We start from the raw sequence: 20,113 nt of genomic DNA, 5'->3' as shown, positions 1-20,113 counted from the left end.
CAAACACTAGAATGATTAATTTTATTCTGACATCATAACTTTTATCCTTCAAGGAGGTTAGTAAAATCTTAGAAAAAGAATATGTACATTTTTAAACAAACACACTTATTTGAAAAGCTTTGTTGAATTTTCAAAGAACTCCTCTCTGTGGAAAACAGTGTGGAAAAGAAAGTAAGTAGTAACATGGGAGATCCTAAAAACTTCACTTAATTCCTGATATTATTTTGAGAGTGGGTTGAGTCTTTGTAGTGATCCAACATGCTTTGAGTATTACTGGTGCTGGAGTCAAAAATCTCCATGTCCCCAGTGTTTCTCTGCAGGATTTGGACTTTTCCTGCATGGAGGCTGAAAAGACAGGAAAGGAAATGAAAAATTTTATCATAAGATATTACCAGAGGGGTCACCATCAGCTTGTGAGGTGCGTGGGGAGAGATTCCACAAATGCTTTTAAGATCAATTTGCAGGGAAAATATGTCAAATTTTTGACCTGGGATAATTTGGACTTACAAAAAGAATTGATGACAGGTCATCGCCACAAATTTGTCCCAGATATTGAGCACTCTGTGTAACATATAAATGATTCAGCGATGGTAGAATTGTCTTGCAAAAACAATTGAGCCAGAAAAGAGTATATTGGTTGAGGCAAACCTTCAATTTGATGCATAAAAAACATTTTACATAAATTTTAAACAATGCTACAGTAATGTGTGCTACATTAGTATAAAGCGTTGTGTATAGTGGATTACACTAATTTGGCTCTCTGAATACAGCCACACACAAACACAATACATTTGCTATATGCTACATTTTATGTACTGCATATAAAACAACAAAATGTCTTCAAATCAATCTTAAACCTTTTAAGTGAGTAGCAATGTGATCATCAGTTTACAGTGTTTAAACCACTTCACCTGCATTTTCTAGCAACATATCTGGTAATTATATTCAGAGAGAATTACATTGTTATCACAATGTGCAGGTCAACAGTGTGTATCTGTCATTTTTGGGAGACTTGTTGATATGTTTCCTCAGACAGGCTGATAGGGAGGCAAAGATATGAAAATACTCCTGTACAAGTAATCTTAAATGCTGATTAACCTCTACAGCACATCCAGTTTTTGTCAAAGTGTGAATCAGGATTCTGATTTGATGTTTTGGTGTCAGTATTTCCAGCACTGACAATGCACCTAAAATTGCATCTCACACTCTGGCCTGGTTTAAACAGACCAGAGGACTTACAGTATGTGTTTCATCATACAGCAGGGTGCATAAATTGTGTGCATACTTTTATGTGTATAAGAAGAACATAGTAAATCTCTGTAACTCTCCCTAACTCCCTCTATTAGGGTCTGGCTCATTAACACAACGTAGAACTTAGAGTTAATGGTCCAATGTGTCAAGAAGAAAATCCTGTATTCCTCTTTCAGAATTATCCAGTTGCTGAGGTGTTGGAATGATAACTAATAGCCAAACTCCTATGTTTGCTCCCAGCCAAATGGGCTAAGCTTGCTGGCAGCTAAGCTGCAAACAGATAATATTCTTATTATGTACACTTTCCCACTGTGGGGCGAGTAGAAAAATGTGAGTGGATGTCCTCAGTTATTGTTGCATTAATTATTCATTGGCTATTTTTATTTTTCTGTGAAAATCTATTTTATCCCTCAGGATCTTGTATTTTTCTTGGGCAGCCGTGTGCTGTATATCCAAGGATGGCGGTGATGCCGAACGCACAATGAGTCATCAACAGCAGCAAAGCCTCACAAGTCAATGCCTGCCGACTTCTATCGACCAATTACTCACCGAGTCAATGCCATGTGAGCAGGCCGACTGAGATGTCAGCAGTGCCACTGAGCAGGCTGTGCCATGGTCCAGGGCTGGGATTGAATGTGGATGAGGAGTCGGGGAGGGTTGTGTGGCCGGTTCATTGTGTCTGGCTGACAGGCTGCTGGCCAGCTTGGCTGCTAGGAAGTGAACATCAGCGTTCCAGCAGTATCATCAGGTCATTTCCAGGACCTTGAGAATATAAGGGAGTCAGACTCCATTTGTTTTTTGTCTCTGTTCCCTAGGGAATCAAAAGAGAAGACATTTCTTGCCGTCCCGCTTGACTGGGTCCAACTCACTTAAGAGGTCCGTTTTCAGCTCAGTCCCACTGAGCTTTGTTCACACATCCAGCAGACCTGGTATGCGGGACAGTTGTGGCTTGGCTTGGCCAGAATGACAGAAGGAGCAGGGGAGTAGCAGAAGCAGCGCTGCCTGGCAGTGAGTCAGCTGAGAGGACAAACAGCTCTGTGGAGAAATGAGGGGGAGCAAAATGAAGGCCAAAAACTGAGAAAAGGGCTTTTTTCTTTTTGGGAGGCAAGAAATTGGCTGCATGCACGTTAGGGATTTGCTTGAATGTATGCATTTATTGAAAATGTAGAGTTGCTCCTTTATAACCTTACAAATAACAACTGTTTTCTGTTGAATGATTGTATGCTGAAGGTTTTATGGCCTCTAAAATATCTTTAAAAGGTGTAGTTAGACTTCATACCTCATTACTCATAAACCAAAGCTGGTGAAACATGGAAAAAAAGGGGGGGGATAAAACGTTTTTTGTCACAACAGTAAGTAGAAACTTATATAATGGCATTTTTTACAATGATTAAGGGCAGACACCTGAAAACTGAGGACAGAAAGCACATTTACGAGAAAGAGAATATGAGATAGCATATTCTCATATCCTAACCTCTTCAGTGAGGACAGAGGTTAGGATATGTGTTCTGTTACCTTCATGACACTTCAACATATAAAGAGCAAAAGGACAAAAAAACTGCAGGAAGCTTAGAAATGTAGAGACCCCAAGATGAAATGTCCATCACTTTTACGAATGTGACACCTTCTTTTGAAGAACGACAGCTGTCATGTCTGTCAGGGCTCCGTCAGATTTTTTTAAAAACCCCATTTGTATTACATTTTCTGTTCACTGTCAAACAAATGCTCCTGTCAAAGTGAAAAAAAATAATTGTGTCCTCTGATATAAATTATGGGTAGAATGATACATATAATGAACATGCCAACCTCAAATAAAACCCATGGTTATCAATAACATTGTGTCGTTCTAAAAACTTGAACTTTTTAGTTTGTGAGGCATCTGTTAGTTAGCTTCCTCCATTTAGTGTTTCTTTCCTATTAATGTAACATTAAGAACTCCTTATTAATGTTATATGAATATGATATATAGAAATGTCTAAACTTATCAATAACAAAAGAAACAACAAAAATCATATTTATTTGGCCAAGTTTTTTTAAGCCTGTTGCCTTTATTACCGTAACACTCCATATTTATCTGGGCTTGGAACTGGCCAATTGACATTAGGTTGTGCCCGCTTTGGGCTGCAGATGCCAGAGGTTGAACCAGGGGCCTCATGCATGCGAATCATGCACTCTACCACTGAGCTACATCCGCGGTTGAACAACTGCAATATCCATGGTTGGAGTTTATTAGTATTTCCCTGGAGCAGCAAATGTGACCCTTTAGATGCTTCAATGGGGCAACAAAAAAAAACCCACAAGATTAATTGGTGGGAGAACAGAAGAGTATGCAGATTTTCTCTACACTACTGTCCCAACACATGCAGCTGGAAACTTTTTATCATTTATTTATTTATTTATTTATTTATTTATTTTGCCTCTGCGGCTCAGACAAAGTCAGTCACCTACTGTTGCATCTTATTCCCCTCATTCTTCCTAATATTTCTTTTATACATTTTACATTTTCTAACTGTGTATCTACTGTCATGAACACCAAAAATCCACATTCAAAACATAAAAATAAAATTAAAACAAAAGGGACACAAATTAAAAAGTACAGTAACAAGAAGCAAAGTAAAAGGGGTCAACCATTATTAAATCATGTATTTTAACCTGTCCAATATTATATTGTCTTTTCCAAATCCTGTTTTAAGACTTCATTCCACAAACTAAAACAATGTGCTACAAATGTATCTCTCTTAAATAGAGGTGCATGACAAATTAGTTGATTCACCAGTGTCAAAGCAGTTCTGGTAACATTTATGTCCGAATTCAAATTGTCATGTGTCCTTTCCTGAATGAGTCCCAAATTGATAAAATATAATCAATGGAAAAGATAACCCACAGTCATGATTTGTGGGGTTTCTTTTATACTGATTATATTTTATGGGTTACTTTTGGTTTCACGTTGTAATTTTCCAAGTGCATTGTAAAATTGCATCTTCTGTATGCATTCCATCCATCCATCCATCCATCCATCCATCCATCCTTTCAACCATCCAACCACCCATCCATTCACCCATCCACTCATCCACTCATCCATCCATCCATCCATCCATCCATCCATACAGACATCTTCTTGTAGATAAGACCATCACAATCTCTCGTCTACAACCACTTATCCACTTTGTGGGTCTGCTGGATTCTCTTAGCTGGCTACGGGTAAAAGGTGGGGTATCCCCACAATGAGACGCCAGCTCATTGTGGGGCCAGAGAAAAGACAAACAACCATGCATGCTCACACCAATGGACAATTATAGTGTGACCAATTCACCTAAGCTCCATGTTTTTTGAGGTGGGAGAAAGCCAGAAAACCTGAAGGGAACCCAGGCAGACTATACAAACATTGCACAGAAAGGCATTGATCTCGGAACCTTCTTGCTGTTAGGCAATAGTATTACACACAGCACCACCGTGCCACCCCTGCATGTAATGATTTCCAGAATTCTGTCTTGTGTCACCCAAACTCATTTCAATTTATTTTATTTGTTGTTTTATTCTTCAATTCATATTAGTCGACGGTAGCCTGCTATAATTAATTCTAAAGTTCAATCCATCAAAATTGCAAATTGCTTTTGCACTTTCAGTTACTCAAACCATGTTTCAGTTTGATCTGCTTCTTTTTGTTGGACCAAAGACCAGGTGTTTGATATAGACCTGACTTCAGTCTTTTCAACAAGTGCTTCAAAAGAATATTGTTGTGACCTTTAACTGGCTTCTGATCTTACCTGGAATAAGTTCCGACTGTATATTAATTCCATTTTCAAAATATGCATGAGCACCCCAATCCCCCTGCTTTTTTCCTTATTGTGTTGATTACCGGAGTTAATATTCTTGTTTCTCTTTGCTCTCATCAGTTGTACATGAGATCAAGTAATCATTGTCCAAAATTAAATCTTAAATATTTTCCTACAACTCCAGATCAAACAAATACCATTGCATGTCTAATCATTGAAGGCTGTCTCAGATGATAATTTAAACAGTGACCTGGTTCTTTCTCAGCTTGCATCTCCAGTAGTCTGGCATCTGACACTTCTGTATATTTGCTTCACAGCAGGAGTCAAACAGCATTCCACCATAGTTGTCTGCAATTAGCCCCCTGTGCATCGAGGTGCATGTTAGCCGCATACAGCTTCTGTCAAGTGGATGTTTCATCAAGTAATGGCCTGTCAATCTAAAAGTGTGAACTATTATCTGACTCTGTGTGATTGTTTCTTTTTCTTTTATTGTGATTTTTTTGTCTGTTTTATCTCTACCAACCATATTAGTAGATTCCTATCAAAAAACTACCAAGATGAAAAAGATAAAAAGAATAAATAACAAAAGAGGCTGATTTATGTCAGACAGTCAGTACTGATCTGCGGTATCAGATCAGTTGCCCAATACTGGCACGCTATGTGTATGGGTATACTCATAAAATAAGCTTGACCTGAACCGAATGGAATAAAGGGAATAAATAGAAATTGCAGCTTTGAAATGTAAAAGCTATGACTCTTTTCTTTCAGAGGTCACATGACTTATTACAAAAACCAATAAAATTGAATCTAATAGAGGCTTGTAACGATGACTTCAGAATCTACTTATCAACCAGGAAGAAGATCAACATCCAGAAATAGAGACAGCAAATTCAAAAACTGAAATGATATTTCCCTTTTTTCTCTGCCAGGGGAAATCAGTTCCATCTCCTTCAATATATATAAATATATATACTATATTTGAATTTAATTTTGATGGTTTTGTACAAAAACTGTGTAAAACTGTCTCCTCACTTGTCATTCATCATCACATTCATTATCATATATAATTCCAAGATAGAGAATCTATGATAGACATGATGAAAAGCACGAGGGGTACTTCAGCAAAAGCAGGTTCTTTTTTATATGTTTATTGATGTACCGGTACTTTTATCTTAGGAATAAGTGATTGTTATGAGAGGTAATTTCATTTATTAATCTTCAGCACTTTTCTAAAACACTGGTCACTCACTGTTAATGGTGGTGGTAGTGTGACAGGCGGGGTACACCTTGGACTAGTCGCTAGTTCATTGCAGGGCCACATACAGTATAGACATGTGGCTTATATGATGCATCTAAAATCTGGAGAATGGTTCAAGTTTCATTGAAAAAAGGCTTCTTTACCCACAGATGTGTGTGCAGGGCTTTGCCATATGTATTGTTATAATTTGTAGAATTGCTAGTGAAGGCTGTGCAGCCATTTTTAAAAAAAAGAAAACAGTAATGAGTGTATTAGTTTGTAACCATATTAGTAATTAAAGGTCACAAATTATATGATTTTTAATTCATTTCACACAGTTGCCAGATGTCCAACCATACTGTATTTGAAATGCCCCAAACTGATCTGTGGTCTTTAATGTCTTCTGTTAACGTAATGTAACTCCATGGCCGCATAGTGTACACATGATCAGCTGATCGAGCTGGGAACGTTTGTGGAGAACAACACAGTGATTGCAAAAGGGAAAGAAATCAGTGGAGGCAACATATAAGTATGGAGAGATAATATGGAGATATGGAGAGACACAGACACAGACACACACACACACTCAAATACACAAACACACACAGGCTACACGTACATAGACCAAAGCAGAGCTCAATAGTTAGCCAAATACTAGCTGACTGACAGTTTGTGAGGAACTTTCAGTGTGTAGCTCTCAGCCAGGACATTGCCACACACTGCTACCTTAGCCTGAACAAGAACTACACCTCAGGGATGAAGTTGCTCTTATCCAGGGTGTTGTAGCGCAGACGGGCTTTGAACATCGACCATTCAGATTTGGTGTCCCAAGCCTCCACAGGGATGTGAGAGAAGCTCTTTCCGAGGTGGGAGTTGAAGGCCTCACGGACAGACTCTTCCTGCAAATTTTCCAGTTCACTTACATTACTCTTTTGGGCTTGCTAGGTCTATCCAGAGGCTTCCCCTGCCAACAGACCCAAATTACCACCAGGTGGTGATTAGTTGACTGCTCTGCCCCTCTCTTCATCTGAGTGTTGAAAACAGACGGTCGAAGGTCAAATGATACGATCACAAGATTACAGGGCACTCTGCTACTAGGTACACTTATGAGCATCCTTGTTCTGTTCAAACATGGTGTTAGTTATAAACAATCCATGACTAGCACAGAAGTCCAACAACATAAAGCCTAACCCTACAGTGCTACAGTGATAGCAGAAGAAGCCATGTGGCATACACTTCCCGCAGTGCTTCTCTGACGCGTATCCACATGGAAGAGACCAATGATATCTCTCACAGGTCTCACTATCTGTAAAGCCTTTTTTGTTTTTTTGTCAATTCATCTTTTTGGTTCCATAGATTCAATTATCCTCAGGCTCTTTAAGCAAAACAAATCATCACTTAGTTTGAAAAGCAAACTGATCAGGGGGGCCATTCCTCCCAATCACGCCCCTCCAGGTGTCTCCCTCATTGCCAATGTGTGCATTGGTGTCCCCCAGGACATCAATGGAGTCCCCCAAGACATCAATGGAGTCCCCCAGGAGATCAATGGAGTCCCCTAGGTCTTGTGAAAGACCCTATTTAGGCACTCCAAGAAGGCTGAATACTCTGAGCTGCTATTTGGTGCATAAGATAAACAACAGTCAGAGTCCGGACAGGATTTTATCTGTTTACTCTGGGAAAATGTATAAGAAGATAGCTTTTTTGAAAATTTGAGTGTATGTTATTTAATCTGATTGTACCATAGATGTTGTTCCTTTGCTGTTGTTACTTCACAGTCAGTTAATGTTGATTTTAAAGCTGAAGAAGCCTAACTGCACCCATACAGTTCAGTTATCATTTAGTCACTCCTTCCAATTTGATACAGTTGTGAGACATTGACCAAATGATTTTTAGAGATGTTTAATGAGCTGTGGCAAGGTGGTCTCAGACGGAAGATGATATCTCCAAATTGTAGGTGTTTATTCATTCATTCATCTTCTTGAAGAGATGACAGTGATTGTCTTGTCTTCAGTCGTTTATCAGAGGTACGGGTCACAGGTGTTGCCAGCTCATCGCAAGGAACTGAAGACAGACAATCATGGACACTCACATCTGTGGACAATATAACCCTATCAAACCATCTAAATCGCTATTCATTCTTTTAGTTACAGGAGGAAGAGAACCTTCTGGACTTTTTTGCTATGTGGCAAGAGTGCTACCCACAACTGTACCACCATGTAAGTATTTATCATTTCAAGCAGAAGGATTAGAAACACAAGTATCAACAATTGCTACAGCGCTATGTAACCCACAAGGCTGCAATGTATTCCTGTAGGCATACTGTATTTATTTCTCTTTGAGTTATTAATACAACCACACACCATCATCATTGGCTACTCAACAAAACATGAAACATAATGTTGGGGTACATCCATTAATGTTATTTTCTATAATGGGGTTACCCCTACTGTTCGTGAGGGGCTCACAGTAGAGCCGCTGCTCCTTTGCGTGGAAAGGAGTCAGTTGAGGTGGTTTGGGCATCTGGTGCGGATGCCTCCGGGACGCTTCCCTAGGGAGGTGTTTCTGGCACGTCCAGCTGGAAGGAGACCTCGGGGCAGACCCAGGACCAGGTGGAGGGATTATATCTCAACACTGGCCTGGGAACGCCTTGGGATCCCCCAGTCAGAGCAGGTGGATGTGGCCGGGGAAAGGGAAGTTTGGGGCTCCCTGTTGAAGCTGCTGCCCCCGCGACCTAACTACGGATAAGCGGTGGAAGATGGATGGATGGATGGATGGATGGATGGATGGGGTTAGCACTGTCAGAATCCCCACCTAGACAGAAATGAGCTATGAACTTGTTTCGCTAGAGACGTAAAAGCCTCATCAGAACCAATGCACTGAGTAGCCAGTGTGTCATACTGTGAAAGAAAGCATTGAAAGAACTAAAAAAACGTGAAATGCTGTTGTTGCAACTATGTCGTCAGATGGGAACAGTAATGGTGATATTTTTGTAGATCCTTTAAAATTTTCACTTTCTGCAAGAAAGTCTTTTGAGTAAATGCCTTTTTTTTTAGTTTAGGCAACTAAAAAATTTGGTTTAAGTGTAGTTGGACAAACAACATGATGATAGTTAATGCAGTGAGGTGTGGAATGATCTTATGCGGACATAATTGTTTAAAATTCTGAGAAAAAAAATCATGTTGAAAGTCACGGGCTTAAACACATTGGTGTACTTATAAATCAAATGTTGCTGGAGTTTTTACCTTTTTAGAAATACCAAACTGGCAGGTTTAAGTAAATTTATTCTAAGAGACAAGCCAACTCATTTCCCTTATCTAGTATGTGAGAAAACTATGCACTACAGATGGAGAGACACTTTCTTTTACATCATACAAATTTAAATTTTCAGCTTGAAAGAAGAGTTTTCATGTAATATGGTCAATATTTTAAAAATTATAGTTTTTGAGAATAAAAGCCCCTAAATCCTAATCGTCATGTCCATAAATGCTGTTTTGTGTAAAAATATGCTGCCTCCTCATTTGCACCACAGTGCCCATCCAAGAGAAATGCTTGTTCAGCAAAAAGACAAGGCGGCAATTGGAGTGTGACATGCAGACAAGGTGTAATCCATAGATAAACACTGACAAGGAACTGGAAAGCAGGAGGCATGCCAAAGCAAAAGATATCTCTACCTACAATACACATCACTGGCCAGTCAAATCAAACTAGGCAGCTAAAGGTTGCTACTACACATCCATTTACATTTATTCCATATTTGCAGTTTGATTGACACTGAGGCTTGAGCAAGGGTACAATCCCAGCCCACACTGTGAGGAGCGAGGGCATGTTTCATAGCAACACACATTGCATACTGGATGGATGGATGAATGGATGGATGGATGGGTGGGTGGATGGATGGATGGATGGATGGATGGATGAGTTTAGGTAGATAGATAGATAGATAGATAGATAGATAGATAGATAGATAGATAGATAGATAGATAGATAGATAGATAGATAGATAGATAGATAGATAGATAGATAGATAGATAGATAGATAGATAGATAGATAGTTCAGCTGAGCTCTGTGTGTCTCTCAATGTGCTAAACTTTTCGTACAAGGAAAACAAAAAAAAATCTTTAAATAACTTATCCCCCCAATACGGCAGTCATTTTCATTCTGCAAAAGCTCTGTGACTGACTGGATAAGCTAATCAGCTCTTGCCTCAGGGATTACATTCCTTATCATATCTCCACCACCAGTCAGGTTAAGTATGGAGCCACATTGTAACTCTTTTTAATAAAGCTCCATTTTAAATCAAGATTTCGGTAAAGCCACCCACTCAGTTAATTGGTTTCTATTATATTAGGACAGATTGCATGGGAGCCAACTCAGTAGGACTACTTGGGCTGAAGTGTGTACAACACTGCTGACTCACACAGAGACCTCATAACTCCAATTTGCACCATCATAGAAAAGTACTTGCAAACCACTTTAATGCATGTTTGATAAGTGTTAAATTAGTGCAGAGAGTTTGTTTTGAGTTTTTTCTAGATGTTATTACTCTGGTTGTGATGACTGTCGGTGGATGTTATCAGCTCAGCTGTTAATCCAGCCCATTTGATTTCAGCACTATCAGTACCATCATGTCTAAGGGCGACAATAGTTTCAGTTCCCAACAAGTTGTTCTGCGAGTGCAGGTTTAACGGGAAGCAGATGTTAATGACAGAATAACCTCACAAATTCATGCTTGAAATACAAAATATCTTAGTTCAACACAATGTGATTGTAAGTGTAAAACAGTGACTCGTCTCATGTAGTGACTCATGCACACACACACACACTGTCTCACAGATAAACATTTTTCAGTGACAAAAAATCTCTCTGATAACCCGAATGATCAGATAATCTATAGCCTATGCAAAGGGCACTGACTGCACAGGCATTGTGTGAAAAGCTGTGCAACTTTCATTTCACAAATGAATATTGTTATTGTTCGTTCAGCTGTTGTTCAATTGACATCAGATGTCCTTTCATTTGTGCAAAGTGCTAAGATGTTATACGGGCACAGCTGGCTACTTCATCCAAGGCATAGATTAAACAGTGTGATTGCTATGGGAATACAAGAGTCCCTCAATATTTTGCTGCAAAATTTGTACTTCCTCGTACTACAAATCTGTGTTGTTTCTGCAAGGCTTGACAAAACATAGTCATTTTCCTTGTTGGCTGTTGTAAACCTGAATAGGCTGCCTATGAAACTATAGAGTATTTTCAAGACTTTCAAACACTAAATGACAAGAGACTTTAATTGTTATAGATACAAAACGTGATTTGTGTTTCAGAAATACCATTCGATGTTCTATACAAAATAATTGTAAGGGGTTTGTGGTGGAGTTTATTATTTATATGCCATCTGTCGAGTCAAAGGAATTTCAAAGAAAACCAGTAGTGCAACAGTTATAGGTTTTAGTTTTATCTCATCATTATCAATATGATCTGTGTTCATTTCAGAACTTTATCAGACTTATTAGCAATAAATTACCATTAACACAACGTTTCCCATTACAGTGACCTCATATTGTGTCTTAGACAGACCAAACCTGGAGGAGCTTTTGCTGTGACGTAGAACCTGTCACAACCGATAACTGTAGGTCCCACAAAAAGAACACACATATTGTTGAGTATGTAGATTTATTAAAAGCTAAAAAAAAAAAGCTATATATGACAAGGTAAAGGCTGAGTGATAAATGTGGCAGACAAATGTCAGTGGAAGGTAAAAGTAAGGCGGGAAGATTCAAGATCAAACAAACAAACAAAAAAGACATTAGTAGGGCGTACCATCCGTTAACTGAGACTTATAAATCGAGACTTATAAAAGACCAGGTGAGGTTCGCGTTTGATAGCCACATCCAGAGACAGTTGGAGTCACATTCAAGATGATGACAGTCATACGAAGTTTTGATGAGCTTACAATCCATACAATTCAGTGCTGATACCATAATCGATGTAATATATGTAGTATGAGTGAAGGAGGCCACATAGGTATAAAATAGACAAACAAGTCACCTTATAATTACTATCCAGCACACCCTGAAACACTGCACTTTTATTTTTTACAAATGTTTTAATTAACCACTTAAATCAAAAAAATATATTTGATCTACTACATGTTTTTGATTTTGTGACATTTACGTGTCAAATTTTGAAATAGCACAAATACAGGGCATAATTTTGCAAGTACTTTGTAAAACAGCTTGCTTGATTACACTCTCATTTGACTTGTAAGGTACTCCGATTTTTAGGATTTCCTACAGTTTAAAGGAACCTTAACTGAATGCTCAGTGAATACACTGGAGAGTTGCAACATAATAAAAGCTTTTTTTATCACGTAAAACAAATGACGTGTATAATTTCTACACAATGGTACTTTCTCCACAGCAATACCTAGTACAAGAGTTTAAGCAGCAGGACGGTGACCACCAGTATCATAAGGTGGTGATGCCCCAAAATTGCCCATTGCGTATCATCTTTGACTCATTTTCACCCGCAGGATCATTCGACGGGTTTGATTTTTTTGTCAACAGCAGACAATTACAAGCAGCCATTCACCACAACCAGTCAGCTCAGTATCCAGATGTCATTCAGACTACAACAACATGCCACAAAATGAACTATAAAAGCTGCGAAAGGCTGTGCATGTATTAAATATTTTAGATTTCCTTAAGATTTAAAATGGCTTTATTCATCTTTATTATGATGTCACACTTGGCATTGGTTAGAAGCTTTCTAGCACCTCCTCAAAAACGTCATCATTACTGTGACAAGGTCTTGGTCTGTCCTGCATTTTTTCCTGTGGTCCTGGCAGGGTTTGCTAACTATGTGGACAACATGTAGGAGGTTGTAGAACTGCTCATTAATCTCTTACATAGTAATGCTGCACACATTTGTATTTATATATGCAGAGCTCGAGCATGAAATTCGGAAACACCACAAGCCTACATTTACCCAGGAAAGCTGCATTATAACATATTCATTTGTATTTGACCTCTGAACATTACCAAAAAAAAATGCAAACCCCGTTGGAGAAATTTGTTTATTTTGTCAAAATGTATTTAAAAAAATTTTGAAAAATAAAAGTTTCTGTTATTGTTTTTCAGCAAACCGTGCCAGGACCACAGGCAAAAAATAATAATAAAAGTTTCTTTTATTTTTTCAATCTCCACGCTCTTGCCTCAGCATTCACCAATGATCCATGTGTCATTCATGACACTCATGCCATGCCATGAGTCCTTACAGGCTGTCACAAAAACAAATTGTGAATGGTAATACCACAGTCTTTATTACAAAATAAACAAAAAATTCCAAAAGGGCATCATGGTCATCCAGTGGGTGGTCATCCATGGAATCCTCCTCTGCCAAGGGTGAGAGGGTCGGTTCCACTATCATTGTGTTCCAAGTGGGGTTCCAGAGAGTAACCAAATAATTGTAAAAGTGCCAACACCTCTTTGTAATAAAGAGAATTCTGATTTTACTACAACAAACAAGTTAGGTGCTTGAATATTATTTCTGTTTAATAATGGGAATAATAAGTTTTTGTTTCTTTGGGTAAGAAAAGTGGGTTTAGATCTAAAGTGTGTTAATAAAACTAGCATTAAATACAGTATTATGATCAAAAAATAAAATCCACATGTACCCGTAACTCACATCTGCAGTAATCTATGTTTCTTTATTAAAATTCGGTCTTTTGCTCTCCTGAGCCTCATAGAAACTTACCTAACCTTCCTTGGATCAATTTCTTATCATAAATCTTCAGCAGCAGCACAGAACCTCACTGTGCAATACCTGTCCAGTACATAAAGCTAGCAGTTATCTAAAAGTAGCCCAGAATGAATATTGGGCTCTGTCTTTCCTTTCAAACACAAGCAATTCCAAATAAATAATGAGATAGGTCTGTGGCTAAATGTTGCTATGTTCACTCAGATATTTGTGAGTTATGTTTTTGTTTGTTTGTTTTTTGCCAAAAATGTTGAAAAAAGAAGAAAAGATTTAACCAAAAGAAAAGTGAAACTTAAACCTGAACATGATATGGCAGTACGACCAGAGGAAACCTGAGCCTTTTTTGACACCACCAAAATTAAGTTGGTGAAACTGAGATTAGTCATCTTATTCTCAAATTGTATTTGTGCAACCATTTTATTTTTTGGTATTCAAAATTTACTATTTTTCCTTTTCTCCACCAGTTAACAGACTGTAAACGCACGTCCTTGTCAAAGACAATCATGTGCACTTAACCCTCTGTGATCAAACACACTCAACCGTAGTTTAGGTAACTACACATCAAGCCAATTTAGCAACACAGCCCAATTCAAGTGAAATGTGACTTTGTGACTTATTCAAGATAAGGTTCCTCTGACAGCACACAAACAGATGTGTTTACAACAGAAAACAGAGTAGGAACAACCTACTAACAGATTTTCATAAGCACAATTTATATTTTTATAAAAGAACGGCATGTCAATGATGTCTTAACACTTCTATTTCCATTTTTTTACAATATGACAGGATCATTCATTTCTCTCATCCTCCTTATCACTTGAAAAACAGACAGACAGGCTGAGTGAGACACAGTGCACTTGTCATGCACCCACGTCACTATATTCCAGGCAAATATGTACAAAAAGAATAAGACTGACTCTAGATTTGTTTTCTGTTGTAGATTTTTCTGAGCAACTAGGCAATCTTGTTGCAAACCTAATAAAAGGTCACTCAGGAAAAATGAAATCTGCCCCTCTGGAGTATTACTCAGATGGTATAATATTGCTATTTTTGAGATCAACGGCATGACAGATTCCTCTAGAATGTGTGAGTTTCTCACCACCTCTTCACTTAAAATCCTGAGCTCCTCTGATGACAACTATGACAGCCGTCAAATCCACAGTAAAGTCACAAACCAGCATACTATTAAATATGTATTATTGCAGCAAAAGTCATCATTGTACCTGATTTGTTTTGATTTAAAAGTAAATATATATCAGCACGGGCAGGCTTGCAACAAGCAAATCCATTTTTTGAGTCAATATTTTTTTGTTATTGATTAATTAGACCGTCTTGAGCTGAATGATGACCACATCTGAAGCTCTTTAGTCTCCTCTCTTTTGTGGGTGCTTTTACATCTTGCAAAAGCAATTCAAACGTTGTAGTTTTGACTTTGAGACATGTTTCCTTTTTAACCTGCTTCATTTGCCCCCTGTGATCCATCATTTCATCCATAGGAATTCTGTCAATAAATTCAAAGAGCCAATCCCAGGGCAGAGCAGGGATAATGCAGTGGTGGGCCTAGTCTTCATCACAGCAACAGTCAAGGTTTCTCCTTGGTTCTTTGATGTGGGTGACTCTGAATAAGTAGGTGGGTGGACTGGAAATATGTTCATTAAACAGCACTGGAATGACTTCAGCAGCCACTTTGATCTGCAAAGAGAGAGACAGTGCATAAAGAAGGAAGGCAAAAGAAGGTGTCATTGGTGAAAAATGTTTGATTTGTTTTGGACAATTTTCTGTACTTTTACTTTTTATTAGTTTGTTTTCCTATTAAAATGTTAAAGCAAATTGTTTTAAATTATTTCAGTGTTTAATATTCTCTTATCACAGTTTACATGGTATGAGCGATCAATAAGTGTGTTTTTAACTGCCAGGTATAGCTATATGTAAACAGATGTGCATTGTTTCATGTTGGAAATATGGAAATCCTACACACCACAAAATTCAAAGCCTTATTGAGAACAGAGAAAAACTAGGATTACTGCAGAACCCGTAACCCTAGAACAGAAATGTGACTGACATGGACATGGATAGGGAAACCCGGATACTGAAGACAGACAGAAGAGTGTGCTTGGCTATGCCTGTACCCTGAGCCCTGTGTGTGTGTGTGTGTGTGTGTGTGTGTGTGTGTGTGTGTGTGTGTGTGTGTGTGTGTGTGTGTGTGTGTGTGTGTGTGTGTGTGTGTGTGTGTGTGTGTGTGTGTGTGTGTGTGTGTGTGTGTGTGTATTGGGGTGATCAGGTGGAAACAAGGTCACTCTCTCCTCCCTGATATTTACAACCTACTCTGCACTACAACCCTGACCAAAGAATTGTTGGAGGCACCAGCCTAGGGAAAGAAAGAAAAACAATGTCCCAATTTTAGGTCCGCTGACTTGACAAAATAACAAAAATTTTTGTCTGTCCCCTCCTACTGTCAGAGAGGAGCAGAACCTAGATTCATCATCACCTGAGTGTGGTGATAATGAAAAAAAATTATCTCACCTTTCCCCAGATCCAGTTCATTAGCATAATACTGTATTAATCAACACCACCTCCTACCATCAGCTGCAAGGATCTAAAAATGACCCAAAACTGTGACACTGCCTCCTCCTGCTCTCACAGGCGGAGATGTGAAGGTTTGGGGATGGACTAGATGCTGAAATTTCCCAAGGATTGAGATCCCACTTCCTGTATGAAAAGGAGTTTGAGAGGAGTTGAGTCCTAATGAAGCTCGTTACACGGCGATCTGTCCCTGCCAGACAAGAGGTGGCATCACAGAGTGGCAGCCAGCCTGCTAAAACACTCCTGCTGTTCTCAGTTTATTCAGCCAGGCTCTATCACAGCCGGCCCAATGTTAAATTTTGTGGCTGTACATCTACACTTTCAATTATTCATCGTCCTGCAGCACCATGCAAACACAAATGGGGATGTGCATCATCTGCCGGTAGCACTCAACATTACTCATTTTGAGACCCATCTTTTGTCCAACACAGTAGTTAATGTGTTGTGTGCAAATAAAAATGATGAAAATCTTTTAATTCAACAGGACATACAGCTGCTATACCCTTTATAGTTTACACCACCATATATTTTAAATGGCTACACTGTCTGTTCACACATGATGCAGATTTTCAAGAATATTTAACTAATCAGTCTGTGCTCGAAAAAAAAAAGATGACAAAAAAAACCAAAAAGTGTTTGAAAGTGTCAAAGGACATGCCAACCGAAGAGCACACACACAGTTATGGAATAATTATATAGTATGTATCAATTATTTAGTGATGAGCTGAGTGTTATGAATAAAATAATAAAATGGATGATAAATAACATAATATTGTAGATTTAATTAAGGAGGTATGTGTAGATCACTATTACATTTACTTGTCAGTAATTAAAAATATGCTTTCAGCCAAACATACTGACTATAAATATCCAGAGATGAAACATACTCATCAGTGTCATTCATTTAATACAATATATGACACATTTTTTATGGCTGTCTGGAACATAAGGCAGCGCAACATCTGCCACATACGATGTCCTTTGAATTCTTGAGGCCTTTACAGAAACTGACTTCTACAATGTAAATTTTCCCTACTGCTTTAAATGACAGGAGCAATAATTCCAAGGGGAGCCACAATGCTCTCATAATACTTGGCATCTGGTGTGAGAGGCAGCAGCGGCATCGCTGCTGGACAACATCCATGAGCTGGAAAGTAACGATCGAAGAAGAAAAGTGTGTTTACTTCTCCCACAGGATGAATCAGATATGATTTCTAATTGAAACAGTAATTTGTGCAACTGCTTATTGGGTTTTATGAGCAATTTCATCATTTAAGTCTGCTGGCCTTTTATAATGTCCGACAGTTTACAAGTAATGGTCTGATGCTTGTTATAAGTTCATTTTTTGTTTTTAACTTGTGTGCATCATCGCCAGTGAAATAATTTTGACCAGTCCTGATCTTATTAGAATCTCCTCATTTTCTGACCATCAAAAAATGAGGAGATTTTCTGACGATCAGTGCAAGACATTCCTCCTGCACTGTGGAGGAATGTCTTAAAAAGGGGTTCTGTGTTTTACTTGATTATTGACCTGTGTAAACATGCACAAGCACATGTGTGGCATAACATCAAACAAGGAGCATTATAAAACCATTTATCAGATCACATATTTTATTCGTTCATTTATTCATTTTCAATACCCACTTCTTCTACTATCATGGGTCCTTGGGTTGCTGGAGCCTATCCCAGGAGATTGGAGGCAGGGTACACCGGGCACGATGCCAGTGCACCACGGAGCCACATGAAAGACAGACAAGCACTCACACACTCACACCTACGAACCATTCAAGACCAGCCAATTTGACTGAAATACATGTTTTTGGAGGGAGGAAAGCTGGAGAGCCCGGAGAGAACCCACTCATACGTACAAACTTCACACAGAGCGGGACTCGAACTGTGACAGCGCTACCCCCTGCACCACCTCCCGCTCATTTGATTCATCTATCTTATTCGTATTCATGTGTATTACAATTGTGTTTGTCAGAACAGTCAAGCCAGGTAAGTTTTAATTGTATGATAGACTCAAAGTTATATCAAGGCCTTTCCCAAGAACAGCACATTCAGCTGTTGTATTTTACAGAGACAATTTGTTGTAAAAGTGAAGGAAGTTTCCAGTGATGGTTTGGGGATAGTGCCTTACCTCAGGTTGAAACCTTGACCAGATCTACTCAATTTGGGTAGCTTTCTGCTTTGACTAAATAATATTGAGTAAAGGGGACACAGCAGCAATGACAGCTATAGTATACAATAACAACACCAACAACAACAACAAATAATAATAATGATGTTGATGATGATGATAATAATAATATAATATTTTTTGACAAAAAGAATTATAGACAGCTTTTCTAAAGGTTCACTGCATTATATCACTCTGCGTCTGGATTAAACTTTGTAGCCATAATTGTAGGTGTCACTGTTGTGTCACTCCTTCTGACACAGTAGGTCTAATACACGTCCTTCAGTGTGTCTGCTACACATTTGGGTCAATGTATAGAAAAGGCTCATGCTATACTTTAAATGTTCTACCATCACATGTGGGTTTCTTCAGTGCTCGTCTGTGATAATTAGGTGGGTTTTGTCCTGTAAACTAACTTTGACATAAGTGAGACACTCATTAACACAAGACTATTTAACAAAAAAGTGGCACACTCGGGCACAGACTTAACTGTGGTTGAATTTCAGTCTCTGGTTTCAGTACTAATTCAGAATTGATTGGTTTTAAGAGTAAATCTATCCGGGCTAAAATCCCTTATTTTTCTGATCTCTCACAGCAGTAACACCCAAGACACTTGAGTCTGGTTTATATTGTTTCCTATTGACCACAACTGAGCTAAAACACCTCATTAGTCCAATTGACAAAAGTCCCTGTTCTGAGTATATAAACAATTCTATTGACACATTTAGTCCAGAGTTCTCTAGAGGGGTGAAGCTTGAAATTTTGCATCTCTTTCATCAGGCCCCTTCCTAGTTTTTGTATGCCTTGAATAATGTATAATATCCTGCCCAAGGATTTTGACCAGTGCATCAATGAAGTCAGTTTTTTTTTTTTTATTGTGTTTCACTTTTCTTTATCATGACACCAGCCAGTATGATCACCAATACCCATCAACCTTTTTTTTTTCTTTGCAAGGGGAACTGGGGCCTGTCATGGCTAGTATCCATGGAGAGGTCACTTATTCCGCGTAGAGCCAATATAGAAAGACAGTCACCAATATTTACATTCAAACTTATGGCAGCATTTCACCTCTAGTACAAATTAAAAAATGTTGTACAGCGGTGGAAACCAGAGTACCTAGAGCTGTGACAATATATTACCCAGTTTTGTGAGACTAAACGACACAGTAATATGACATTATTGACTACGGTAATAACATTTTGAATTTTATAATATTATTATCAATCAGTGTGTGCAGAAAATACATGTTTAGTTCTACTTTATTTATTTTATATTTGTTGGACATGTCATTAAAACAGACGTCAAACCTTCATCAACATCAACAATGACAT

Source organism: Antennarius striatus, chromosome 1, assembly GCF_040054535.1.
Source record: "Antennarius striatus isolate MH-2024 chromosome 1, ASM4005453v1, whole genome shotgun sequence".
NCBI lineage: Eukaryota > Metazoa > Chordata > Actinopteri > Lophiiformes > Antennariidae > Antennarius > Antennarius striatus.
The sequence above is the reverse complement of the archived record's forward strand: the minus strand, read 5'-3'. Positions refer to the sequence as shown.